Below are 14075 nucleotides of genomic sequence, written 5' to 3'. Positions count from 1 at the left end.
TTTGTTTTGAACTTTTCTCTAAAGGCTCCTCGATAAAATTTCCTTTCAATTATATTATATATATAATTTACTTTTACAGGTCATAATACTTCACCACCTCAGTTTTATGACTTAAGCATAAAATTAAGTGTCGTAGGGTGTTACATTTTTCACGTTAAAAATTTTAATGTGATAGCTTGCTTCTATTTTCTAGTTTATGAGATTTTTCTGCTGATATTAGATATTATTGTGCCGCTGCCCTTTATTATTGTGAGTGGATATTATTGCTTATCTAATTCTTACAAGTAGAAAATTGTGTGTTTTATTCCTTTCATTTTAGAACTAGAACATTAGAATCTATAAAGTGTTTCACACACTCTTTACTCTTTGTAACTTGATCCATTAAGGTAAGATACAATATCTATGTTTTTTAGATCAATCTAATTGGTCCGAGTCATTGTGATGTCTGAAAAAGTTCTAAGTATATGTAAGATCCTTTAATCAATGTGTTTGATTTGAGTTAAACTTATTCTGAGAAAGTTTGAGGCAATAATAATAGTTCTTAAACTAGTAAAAATCTAAGTCAAATTAGCTTGTAAAAATTTGAAGAATATCTTGTAACACTTATTCAAATAGTAAAACTCTCAACTTGATTGAAGATTACTATACATAGCTATTGCTAGCCAAACTGCTATATATCTTGATGTTTATCTTCTTGACTCCATCACCATTTATCTATTTTGTTTATCAAAATTGTTTTAAAATATTTTTAAGTAGGCTACACACATGAGAATATTTCTTCCAAGGAAATATATATCATTTTTCTAAACATATATCTTTTACTACTTACAAGTAAAACAACTTGATAAACTTTCTTAAATACATTTTAAAAAAAAAAGTTGTAACTAACTTCGATTCAACCCCCTTCTTATGAATATCTATGTATTTCAATTAATATTAGAGCTAATACTGCAGGCATTTGTCGAGAAAAAAGATCTAACAAATGGAAGATTTTTCAAGTCACAGTGAGAAACTCTCTCTTAATTGTTTTTCATACATTGATGGAAAAACTATTTTTATTGGAGAGACAAGATGGAACTCTTGATGGAATTTACTAGTCTAAATTTGTGGGAGATTGTTTAACATGAAAATTAGGTAGTTACCTACACAACTAATGGGGAGATGACAAGGCTATCAAAACAAGCATACCTACTAGAGATAAGTGGACTGATAACCATAATACTAAGGTTCAGTTAAATTCAAAAGTCAAGTACATCATGATATGTACTATTAGTAAATCAGAATATGAAAGATCATATCCTATGACACAACTAAAGAAATATAAGAAAAAATGAAAATGTTGCATGAAAGCATCAAAGAGGTGAAAGAAAACAGCATATACATCTCATATAGTAACCACATATGAACTTAAGATGAAAGAAGCAGAAATTAGTTTTGACATATCAACAAGATTCATGAATATACTCAACTCTATAAAAAGCCTAGACCATATATTCATCAATGCATAACTAGTTCAAAAGATTTTCAAAAATTTGACAAAAAAGTAGCTACTCGTGTCAACAACCTTCAAGCAAACAATGGATCTAAACACTCTTTAGTCTTGATGAACTCTTTGTTTCATTAAAGACATATGAATTTGAGCTTGATATGCTTCTTGGTGAGATTACTAAGAAGACCAAGTCTCTAGCTTTGCAATCTCAAAAAGGAAAAAAAATGCTCTAGAGGTCAATGAAGATTTTAAGAATGAAAGTTCAAAAGACATTGGAAATCAACCTAAAAGAGAATGATGAGCTGGTCATCTTCATCAAAAGAACCAAAAAGAGTTGGTTTATGAAACAAAGAAGAAGCAATCAAATCTATGATTGATAATTGTTTAGAGAATGATTAAAGCCGTGTATTTGTATATATGTAAATAAAAAACTTGAGGTCGTAGGGTACCTTTCTATATCTTATGAATGCTTTTGAAAGACATATTTTGATAATAATATGTTTCGTCATGTATCTATTTCATGAATATTTGAGTGTACAATTACGATTTGTTAAGCTTTTAAGTAGTATCAGAATTTAAGAACAAGTATATACATATTTTGGTAAAAAAATTTTAACTATAGAAATAAAATTCTTTTGAGTGCGATAAAGTTGTAAAAAGTATATAAAAAAAGAATCGTGCTTTAAATTTTTTTATCTAAAATAAACTTAAAAGTTTTTTAAATTTATGACTTATTTGTAATGAAAATATATATTAATTAGTTCATATTTCAAACTTGCTTTACATTTGTTGAAAAATAGATTTTGGATGTAAATATTTAAAAAATATCTTATGAAATTTATAACTGACTTCAGATGTATTTTAAAAATGATTTCTAAAAGTTCAAATTCTTTAAATATGAAAATTACTTATGAACTCGAAACAAATAATTGAATAATAAAAGAATCATAAATGCAAGAGACAATAGCTCAGAAAGAAATTATAGTTTATAAGTGATATATACTAATTCAGTTTAAAGTGCTTATGTTCAGTTCACAAAAAATTTAAAATTTTCACTACTAGAATAAGTGTACAAAAGTATTATTTGCACAGAATTTGTCTAGAATACAGTTGTAACGTAGATCATACCGTATGTAAATTCCGTTAAATTAGTAAATAATTAGTTAATAAATTAATTTTTAATAAAAAAATTAGAAATATGAATATTTTATTAAATTAGGATAGAGTTCATCAAAATGAGAATTTTGACACTAATTTCAAAAAATTCGACCCAAGATTGGACCGAACGGACCGGACCGATTGAACCGGATCCAAACTGGTCCTATAGGCCCAACTGACCCAGCACACTTAAATGAAGCACGGTTTCTTCTTCCCCATTTCAGCAAGAATGCTAAAAGCAATACACAGGGGAGAAGAAGAAAAGAAATTTCCTAACCCTTACGGTAATTCAAATCACCGTAACTCATCCGTCTAAGCTCCGATCGCCGCACCGTTTGCGGCCACACGACCATCACGTTGAGCTTTACATTTCTATCGAAAAAATTTTATAGGTAACTCACTTATTCACTCTTAGCTTCTTCTTCCCCCAATTTTTGAATATTGTGTAGGGGTATTGAATTTCTTTGCTTTTTCATGTTTTAGGATCCAATTAGCTTGAGAAAAAACGTTCACTCTTGCTTATGTGAAGCTTGGGTAAGGTGAGGATATTATAATTCTATCTAAATATTCTAAATTTGTGCTTTGGGTATTAAATTGGGTGTATATGTGTTATGAATGTATATTAGGTTGTGAATAAATAATTGGAGCTTGAAATTGTGGATATTGGAACTTGGAGGAAGCTGAACACTAGTATTTTGTTTAGGTTTTTGGGGATGTGTTGGTTTTAATAAGTTGCCTTGATCACTATGAGAAAATCGGCCAAGGTATGGTTTAGGTTTCTTGCATTTAATATATAATGTTCTGTAAAAACTTAGGCTAGATGACCATAGGATAGGTTAGAATGTATGTGTATATATATTGTTTAGTGTTTTGTTAATAAATATGTTTGGTTGGTGCTACAGGTTGGTTGATGGTTTAGTGAATAATTGATTAATCATTTGAGGACATAAGCATATAAATTTAGGATTTGTAAGCTATGGTGTTGGTTGTTGGATTTGAGAAGTATATGTGCAATTATTGTTGGTACGAGGCATGATTTTTTATGGTGGTTGATGTGTTAATGAAGAAGGACATAATGTGTTAGAAAGTGCAAGTTTGGTGATCAATGGCATGGGATTTGTTTTTATTGAAAATGAGGTTTTAAAAGTTTGTAAAGAATTTGGTTTTGGGCTGAACTTCGGCGAGTCATAACTTGGCTTTCGGACCCTCAATATGCTTCCAGCTTGTTTTAAAATAAAAATTCGGTTCATGAAGTTTATGCCATTTGAAGAACGGGTGAAATATATTTTAAGTTGAAGAAGTTATGGGTGTTGGAATATTTGAACCAAAAACTGTTTTCTTTCTTTCAATTCTGCAGCTTGCTACTGAATCAGATTTTTTTAAAAAACGTACGTCCACGCGTACGCTTGGCATGGAATTTTGACGATGCGTATGCGATTGGTCCACGCGTATGCATGACATGAAAGATTCACCTACGCGTACGCATGACAAAGGGATGCGCACGCGTGCTACATTTTTACACTCCCACGTATATGTAACACCCTAATTACCAAAGCTCACGCTTTCGGCTGCGCGACTCTGATAGCTCGGACATTACGATGACTCTTATACTATTTAATACTAAAATATGAGCTTGTTTAAAACTTTAAACCGCAATACCGCTCCAAAACACTTTTGTTATGTAACGTACATCCAAACATACAATACAGATTACAAAAAACTCACAAAGAGTACATACATACATATATATACAAAGATAAAGGCGAGGGTACAATAATATTACAAGCTTATCCAATACAATTCCTATCCCTCTTACATAATATATAAAGATAAAGGCGAAGGTACAATAAATAATAACTATAGCAATACAAAGCATCACGACAACAACTAGATAAACTCTTCGTGACTTCCGCGTCTATATCCTGAAATGGGAAAGTTGTAGGGGGTGAGAACATCATCCTCGAAACGGTTCTCACCGTAGGGTTGCAGAATTACTATAATAGGATACACGAGATAAAATCGTTATAGTGATTGATAACCGCCTTATGTATCTTTTCAAAAACAACGGTTTATTATAAAAGAGAAATCTGAAACCTTTTCTAAAAGAGGCACTTTTCAATTCTTAAAAACTCAAAAGCCTTTCAAAAGGTTTATCTATGCTGAATCAAATTAGCCTTTCATATTTTTCCAAACCAGAAACACAAAACCAAAACCAAAACCAACCATCGGTCCAACTCATTTAAACCACGGTCCTAGGCCCAAACAATCCAACAGCAACCAATCCACCACAATCCAACAGAGTTTCAGTCGCAAACACAAGTAGGAAGGATCAAGCAAAAACAAACAGTTACAGCAAGTAGAACAATTAGCAGTTAATAACAAGTAATCACAAAGGCAAACCAAGTACAATATGTACACCCAAACAATGTCACATAGATGCATATGATGCATGCATGTCCTAGTGGCTGATGATATCATCTGTCAGTTATAGAGCCAACCCGACAAGTCCTGGTAGCTAACCATTGGACTGTCCATCTGTCGTGCATTCCCAACTCGAGTTATTCTCGATCATCATCGTGATCATAATCATAATCTATATCCAACACCCTCACTGGGAAGGTGGCGTGGCGGCGAGACATAGGTCGATGGTAAGGCGCGGGTCCATCTCTCCCTATTTTGCGAGCTTTCTCTTCTCATTCAGATCTCCCATCCCCTTTGTTAGCCACGACGATGATGGTGGCAGTGGCGCCCACCGCGCTGCCTCCCTCTTCTCCCCTCTTCCCTGATTCTTTGTTTGTTTCCCTCTGCCTTTCTTTCTTTTATTGTATTTTGGGGGAAACCGCGTGTGTTGTGGCTGTTGGGACATGGGGAAAAACGGGTAACCGGGTAGGGTTTCAGGGATAGGGTTTTTGAGTAAAATTAGAGTTAGGGGCATATTGATAATTTCAAAGACAATTGAAAATAATATAGTAATTGAAACCCAAATTAAGTCAAACACTAATTATATATAGAGAAATACTATTTGCTCATCAATTTTACAAATTATTTTCAATAAAATGTTCAAATAAAAAAATTAGAAATAATATACTTAATTTTCCAAAACAATAGTATCAAAATTTTAAAATATTAATTATTTAGTCTAAATCATATAAAATCCTTATTATTTCACAACTGCCAACTTTATAATTTAAATATAGAAAATAATCCAATAATTATGAAATTAAGTAAAATCTTCACTTTAATTATCAAAACTTGATTTAATCATTCTCAATGAAATTCTCTACGAAATAATTTCTGAAAGTAAGATCTCTAATAATAAATATATTCAAAATCAGCTCATAATAAGATTCTTCAAAAGTTCTGGGTCTTACATTCTATCCACCTTACCAAAATTTTTGTCCTCGAAAATTAAAGTAGTACATAAGATCATACATAATCTTAGTACTTTCAAATACTTTTAGAAAAGTATGAAATCTTAGCATATATGTATAAATGCTCAAATACCGAATAACCATAAGATTTAAATATAGGGATAAAGTATGGTGTAAAGCAGAAGATACTGGATAAGTTCGATGCACAAGGTCATATGATTTCAAGGCTTTACAAAAACTTGAGGTAACAGTATAGGGTGCAAATCAAGATAGGCATTCACAAAACGAAGGGGTAGTCAATGTGATATAAAGGCTACCAAAACAGGTTGGTATGAAAACAACGGCTATAACGTTCCTTGACAAATCTCTTACCCACTTCAGAACTTCAACTTTGTAAACTCCACCAATCGCTTTATAACTTCATGGCTGATCATAAGCCTAACACCCACAAGCTCGTTTGCAAGAAACAAAATACCCACAACTCATAATGCCGTACACCTACCGCTTCACCTCCCATATACAAATATCATGTCTTAAAGAACTAACGCATCGCATTACTACGTCTACAGATTGCACGCGACATCAAAATAATTCTTGAGTCTACTCAGAAGGATACAAGATTTAGAAAGGAGAGTCAAATATCAAGGATAATACTCATAGATTTGAGAGAATGTATGCAATTCCAGGTAACCAAGGATGCTCAAGCAAAGAAGTTTGCTAGAAATAAATCGACTGACAACTTCAAAGATAACCTTTGGATTAAAGAAATTCAACAGGATCAATAAGAATAAAATCAGTGCATTAGTTCGAAACAAAGTCAAGCTAAGTCGAAGGAGTATGAGGCTTACAAAAGAGAATATCTCAAACCTAAGGCAAAGCTCATAGGACTCAAGTGCACGATTAAAAATACTTCCGAATACATTGTTCATAAAAGAATAGAAAACTTGCAGAGAAATCATTTCGCAGTTTAAAAGAAAGTTAAGCAACAGACATTCTTCAAGAGAGTAACAAAAGCAAAAATGTGGCTTTACTTTAATACAATTTCATGTTGAAGTAGATTATGTAGAATTTTAAAAACAATGCACACCGGTTTGGCTAAGAGTTAAAACATTTCCTCAAATATCTTAGAAAGATAGTTAGGTGCACAACTTAACCAAAAGTAATTCATAAAACTCAAAAGAAATCAAATGCTTGTTCAAAAATTCTCAAAGTTCATAGTCAAACAAGCGCGTATAAAAATTATAGCAAGGACGAAAGAAGAAGTTAAACTCTATTTAGAAAAGAGAATCTAAGGTAAAAATTTGCTTATAAGTTGGTAAGAAAAATCAGTAGTGTGTTACAAATGGACAGATTTCTACTAAATAAGGAAGCTTTCAAAACTTCATTTAAAATAGCGCATGCCAACCTTAAAAACTACTTTGTCAAAATTGAACCATAGTTTCAATCTCAATCAAGCAACAGAAAATAAATTCCGTTTAGAATTTCTTCTAAGAGAATTCAAAACTCTTAAAAAGTTTAAAACAAGGCTCCAAAAGTATACTTGAAATCACCATCTCAGAAGGGCATTCAAGGAGTTTAGGATGTACTTAAAAATGAGTCAAGCCATATAAGAAAAGATCTTAAATCAAGGTAGTTCGCACGAGATCCGCTAGGCATGAGACATCAAACAAGCTTTCAATTAATCCAAAAGAATACAAAAGTCATAGGAAAAGACAACTCAATCATTAGTAATTTCTAAAGGATAAATCTTTAACTAAAAACTCTAGTAGAGACAATGAGAGAATAAACGATGCACGAAATTGAAAAAATCAAGCCGACTCATATAATGATGAGGTTCACAAGAGAAGGGAAACTTGAGTGATGGTAGTGCCCACAAGAGGTAAAAGAATGATTAAAACATAATCAAGTATGACATTCATGGATATGGAAAAGCTTAAGAGAGAATGAGTTCGTTCACAAGAAGAAAGCTATGAGTCCAACATTTTCAAAAGAACAACAATGGCATAGAAAATGTAGTATGCTAAACCAAACTCAAGACAAAAATAGATTAGGTAAAGTTCATCAACGAAAATCAACTGGGATTAAAGCGAAAAATCCTTTTTTCCCAAAATTTTGAAAAACACCTAAATCAATAGTCAAATTAAGATATGCATTGGAACTGTAGTAAAATCATTAGAAAGTCTAATTGTAGTTAAAATAAGTGTAGTTCTGTAAACCAGTAAAAGCACAGGCGAGGTATTAGAATTAAACAGTTGTTAAACTGTATAAGGAATTTTCAAAGTTTCATATATGGATAAGTATATATCTAATCAACAATATTTTTTATAAAATCTCAAAATTGGCTGTGATCACTGTCAAATAAGAGAAAAACTGAATCAACAATTTCTTTAATAATGGACTCGGAATCAGGAGTTAAAATGCATAGCGCATTAAGACAAGTTCAAAGCCATATCAAAGGATACATGAATCAAGAAGAACTCAAACAGAGGAAGGTAGATGCAACAATGATTTCAAACAAGCAGATGCACTTAAGATCAAACAAGAATGCATATGAATAGAGGAATAGAGTTGAAAAATCAAACTACTTTTCAAAAGGAGTAGCAAACAAGAACTTCAAGTTAGGATATGAAAGAACAGGTCGACTCAAACAAAATTCAAGACACACAACTGAATAGTCTCGAGAAATAGTTTCCAACGTTCCCAAAACCCGCGATTCGCTTTATCCAAAACTCGTATATCATCTATGATAACCCATCAGTTCTTTCATATACATAATTCATTAGTATTAAGCCGGCCAAACTTAATATCGGGAATTATGCAATGCAAGACTAACAGTGTTAATCAATAGACCGTCATGTGCATAAAGCTCTAATTCTTATCATCCGACCAAGACCTATTACATGACAAACGCTCAGAGTATGCAATTGAAGCATAGTCAGTCCATTCCTCAGGCTCTACAGGAAGGACCGCTCTGATACTATAATGTAACACCCTAACTACCAAAGGTCACGCTTCCAGCTGTGCGACTCTGATAGCTCAGACATTACGATGACTCTTATACTATTTAATACTAAAATATGAGCCTTTTTAAAACATTAAACCGCAATACCACTCCAAAACACTTTTGTTATGTAACGTACATCCATACATACAATACAAATTAAAAAAAAACTCACAAAGAGTATATACATATATATAATATTGCAAACTTTAACCAATACAATTCATGTCCCTCTTACAAATATATAAAGATAAAGGCGAGGGTAAAATAAATAATAACTATAGCAATACAAAGTTCACGACAACTAGATAAACTCTTCGTGACTTCCGCGTCCATATCTTGAAATGGAAAAGTTGTAGGGGGTGAGAACATCATCCTTGAAAGGGTTCTCACCGTAGGGTTGCAAAATTACTATAATAGGATACGCGAGATAAAATTGTTATAGTGATTGATAACTGCCTTATGTATCTTTTCAAAAACAATGGTTTATTATAAAAGAGAAATCTAAAACCTTTTCTGAAAGAGGCACTGTTCAATTCTTAAAAACTCAAAAGCCTTTCAAAAGGTTTATCTATGCTGAACCAAATTAGCCTTTCATATTTTTCCAAACCAGAAACACAAAACCGAAACCAACCATCGGTCCAACTCATTTCAACCACGGCCCTAGGCCCAAACAATCCAACAACGACCAATCCACCACAATTCAACAGAGTTCCAGTTGCAAACACAAGTAGGAAGGTTCAAGCACAAACAAACAGTTACAGCAAGTAGAACAATTAGCAGTTAATCACAAGTAATCACAAAGGCAAGCCAAGTACAATATGCACACCCAAATAATGTCACATAGATGCATATGATGAATGCCTATCCTAGTGGCTGATGATATCATCTGTCGATTATAGAGCCAACCCGACAAGTCCTAGTAGCTAACCATTGGACTATCCCTCTATCGTGCATCCCCAACTCGAGTTATTCTCGATCATCATCATGATCATAATCATAATCCATATCCAACACCTTCACTGGTGTATATTCACGGGGGCGAGCTCATCCGGGACTTTCACAGTGCCCGGCCACACTTACGACATAGGGTCAGCAGAGTCTCGAGTCTCCACCTGGAGCACGTGGTGGCTAGCAACTGCTTTCTTCCAGGAAAACTTGTGTCTCCGATAGTGGAAGTGCAACAATCACAATATCAATAATTCATCATATTTGCATTCATTCTCAGCCATCCGGCTTAAGTTCATAATTCATATTCAGCCATCTGGCTCATGACATATTCCGCAATCAGCTATAATTCATTATCATATACAGCCATTCCGGCTCAAAACAATATAGCACCTCCACCATTCAACATCATCAAATTCATAAAAATCAATATTCAAAGCCATAAATCACTTTTTCTCAATTCACTTCACTTTGAAATCAAATTTCAATGCTTTTCAACCTTGCCTTTAAAGTTCTCATTTCTCAAATCATCTCAGGCTCATAAGCCACTCTTACTTAAGGTAAGTTTCCCTTTTTTTAAAAAAGACAAAGCCACCATCGACATTCTCTTTTCAAAACTTCCAAAACCATGGCAAGTTAAAGACTTATTTTGAAATATTCAAAATCGTCCATCCAACAACGGGAATTTATAACAAAAATTCCTTGGCAGAGTCTCAAGTCTTTAGGGGAGAATAACATAATTCATTTCCTCAAATTCACTTAAAATCATTAAAACCTTGGCTTCCTGATTTGAGTAATAAAAGTAGGATCTAAGCCAAACCGAATCATGTAATCAATTACTTTTTTCAAAGCCGTTTTCTTCACTTAAACAAAACCAGCTTCAACCCCATGATAAATTCTAAAAGCATTTCAAACTACTCAAAAATTGTTTTAATCTTACAAAAATTCTGAATTCAAAGAGTACTTAAAACTTTTTCCAAAATATTTTAAAATGAAACTTGTCAATAGACGTTCAGGTTCTTTCAAAGTCACTGAAACTCCTCTAATTGATACCGTCTAGTCAAATTCAAAGACTTAGCCCTTTTTACATTTAAAACAGCTTTAGAACATAAGTTTCATCTAAATAACTTTCTCCCAAAAAGATACAATGCTTTTCTTAAGAAACAAGACTAAATCATAATTTTCTCTTTAATAATTCATTTCAAAAGCATGAATCATCCTTTTTTTAATAATTCAAATAAAATAGTAGAAGTCTTTAACTCATCATTTTTCCAGAAAACATTTCAATAAAGTCACGGATTCTACCGGAATTTTGGTAGCACCTCCCCTAAAACTTGGACTTTACCACCCGGTTTGGGTCCTAACAAAACCGTTCCACAATCCTTTTCAATGGTCCAAATCCAAAATCAGTTCAAGAGGAAGCTAAATCCAACAGTCACTCATTTTCATATTTCGGCTCTGCTTGCTCTCTCAAAAGCAGAAACAGCTACAAGCGGCACAAGCAAATCGGATTCTAATTCCTAAAACCATTAACATTGCCAATACTTTATTACACGGAATAGAACACTAACGCAGGGCTTTCGAAAGAAAAATACTCACTGAAATAGCGAAACGAAATAGCTGCGGGTTCTGAACCAGTTTGGCAGCGGCCCCGGCAGTCACCTCAAGCGGCAGCGGCGATGAAAAACCCCAACAACTGCGACTGCACAACAACGTCATGACCATAAAAACCCAAAAAGAGAAAACAAAGAAAACCAAATGCAGAGATCCTTACCGGCTGCGGTTTCAGTGGCCAAGGCAATTTTCTTCGGCGACCATACAGTGGACCATAACCACTGCGGCAGCTAAGAGGGTGGCGGCCTTGGCAGCAGTTCTTAATGGCAACGGCAGTATGCGTGGCAGAACAACCCACCACCATCGTGCCTCACCCTCTCCACAACATACTCCTCTCTCCTCGAAGCTCGACGGTGACAGCACACGGCGGCTCGGAAGGAACGGCGACAGTATTGCGACGCCAACTACCATGGGAGCTCGGTGCTAAGCTGACAGCGACGATTCCCCCGCGGCGGTGAGGACACAGCTGGCTTCACGACTCCCACTCCCTCTTCGCGTCTTTCTCTGGCAGTGGGCTGAGCGGCGACGACACGGCTCCACAAGACGGCAACGCTCCTCCTCTCACGGTTCTGACAGCAGCTCGCGAATGGACCGAATGATGGTGGCACAGGGAAGGTGGCGTGGCGGCGAGACGTGGGTCGACGGCAGGGCGCAGGTCCATCTCTCCCTGTTTTGCGAGCTCTCTCTTCTCATTCAGATCTCCCCTCCCGTCTGTTAGCGATGGCGGTGACGGTGGCAGTGGCACCCACCGCGCCGCCTTCCTCTTCTCCCCTCTTTCCTGATTCTTTGTTTGTTTTCCTCTGCCTTTCTTTCTTTCATTGAGTTTTGGGGGAAAACCTCATGTGTTATGGCTGCTGGGACATGGGGGGACGGGTAACCGGGTAGGGTTTCAGGGTTAGGGTTTTTAAGTAAACTTAGGGGTAGGGGTATATTGGTAATTTCAAATAAAATTGGGAATAATATAGTAATTGAAACCCAGATTAAATCCAACACTGATTATATATAGAAAAATACTATTTGCTCATCAATTTTATAAATTATTTTCAATAAAATGTTCAAATCAAAAAATTAGAAAAAATATACTTAATTTCCCAAAAAAGTAGTATCAATATTTTAAAATATTAATTATTTAGTCCAAATCATATAAAATCCTTATTATTTCACAACTACCAACTTTATAATTTAAATATAGAAAATAATCCAATAATTATGAAATTAAATAAAATCTTCACTTTAATTATCAAAACTTGATTTAATCATTCTCAATGAAATTCTCCATGAAATAATTTCTAAAAGTAAGATCTCTAATAATAAATATATTCAAAATCAGCTTATAAAAAGATTTTCAAAAGTTCTTGGTCTTACAGCATACGTGTAAGCCACGCGCACGCGTGGCCCCTATTCCAGCAAACATGGTTTTCTAAGTTTTAAACCCTATTTCAAACTTCTAAACCTCTATTTTTAGTCCTTTAGTCATAAATAATAGTATTAAACCTGATAATCAGATGAAGTTAAGAAATGGGGATAACTTGGAGGTGAAGTAAAGCTAAAAAATGATTAATTGCTTATGAAATGTTACGGATAATCATGTATGATACTTGGCTTGAATAATCAAATGATCTGAGATACAAGATTCCCTGGGTAAAGTACCGTGGCTTGCCACCACGTCTACTAGGTCGAAAACTCGATACTCTGTTGACCCTGTGACGTAAGGGTGACCGGGCACTTATAAATTCCTGGGAATGTTTACCCCCATTGAGCAATATTATTTATTTGAGAAAAAACTTTGCATAAACTCTTAGGGATGCATGTCGAGGGACAGTCCAAAGGTTTAGCAAGCCGGACTTGTCGGGTTGGCTTGATAACCTACAGATGAGACTCATCAGCCATAGGACAGGCATGCATCATGTGCATATTACTTGAATTACTTGTTTGTGCATTAACTGGGAGTGCCTAATTGCATTTGCTATGTTAACTGTATATTTGTTACCTGTAGTACTTGTAACCTTTTTGTGTTTGCCATTATCTGTTTATTTGGCTGTGATATGTTCTCGGAGATGGAGGTACGAAGGAAAGGCGGTAAGACTAGATTTAAGATTAAGTTAAGTTAGGCTTAGATACTCCTAGAAAACCACCTTTTATGGTTTCTATTTAATATTTTAAGCTTTATAATCTGAGTGTCGGTGTTCTAGGATCACCTCTGGCATTCCCAGGACCTTATATCTTATATTTGTGGCACCTTTACCATACTGAGAACCTCAGTTTCTCATCCCATACTATATTGTTGTTTTTCAGATGCAGGTCGAGAGGCACCTCGTTAGGCGTATGGACTTTTGAAGCGAAGTGGCTGTCGGGTTACTTTTGTTGTATAGTTATGTATATATATGTACTTAGTTTTCTCTCCGCATAACTTGTTTCTCTTGATTCTCTTCGAGGCTTATGGAGAGACAGGATTTTGTTTATGTAAATTTGGGTTTTGGATATGTTTATATAT

The 14075-nt window shown here is 34.5% G+C and overlaps 1 long non-coding RNA gene across 1 annotated transcript; it reads right to left on the bottom strand.

The window, feature by feature from the left end:
* Window positions 1–4303: 4303 nt before the first annotated feature.
* Window positions 4304–12460, bottom strand: LOC112696862 (uncharacterized). The gene is made up of 3 exons (XR_003150953.3): window positions 11742–12460; window positions 11567–11669; window positions 4304–4569 (listed from the first exon to the last, which is right to left on the bottom strand). It is a non-coding gene; the product is annotated as an uncharacterized lncRNA (long non-coding RNA).
* Window positions 12461–14075: the final 1615 nt, after the last annotated feature.

The sequence above is a fragment of the Arachis hypogaea genome, chromosome 6 (assembly GCF_003086295.3).
Source record: "Arachis hypogaea cultivar Tifrunner chromosome 6, arahy.Tifrunner.gnm2.J5K5, whole genome shotgun sequence".
Taxonomy (NCBI): Eukaryota; Viridiplantae; Streptophyta; class Magnoliopsida; order Fabales; family Fabaceae; genus Arachis; species Arachis hypogaea.
Note: the sequence above shows the minus strand (reverse complement) of the source record. Positions and strands in the feature narration are given on the sequence as shown.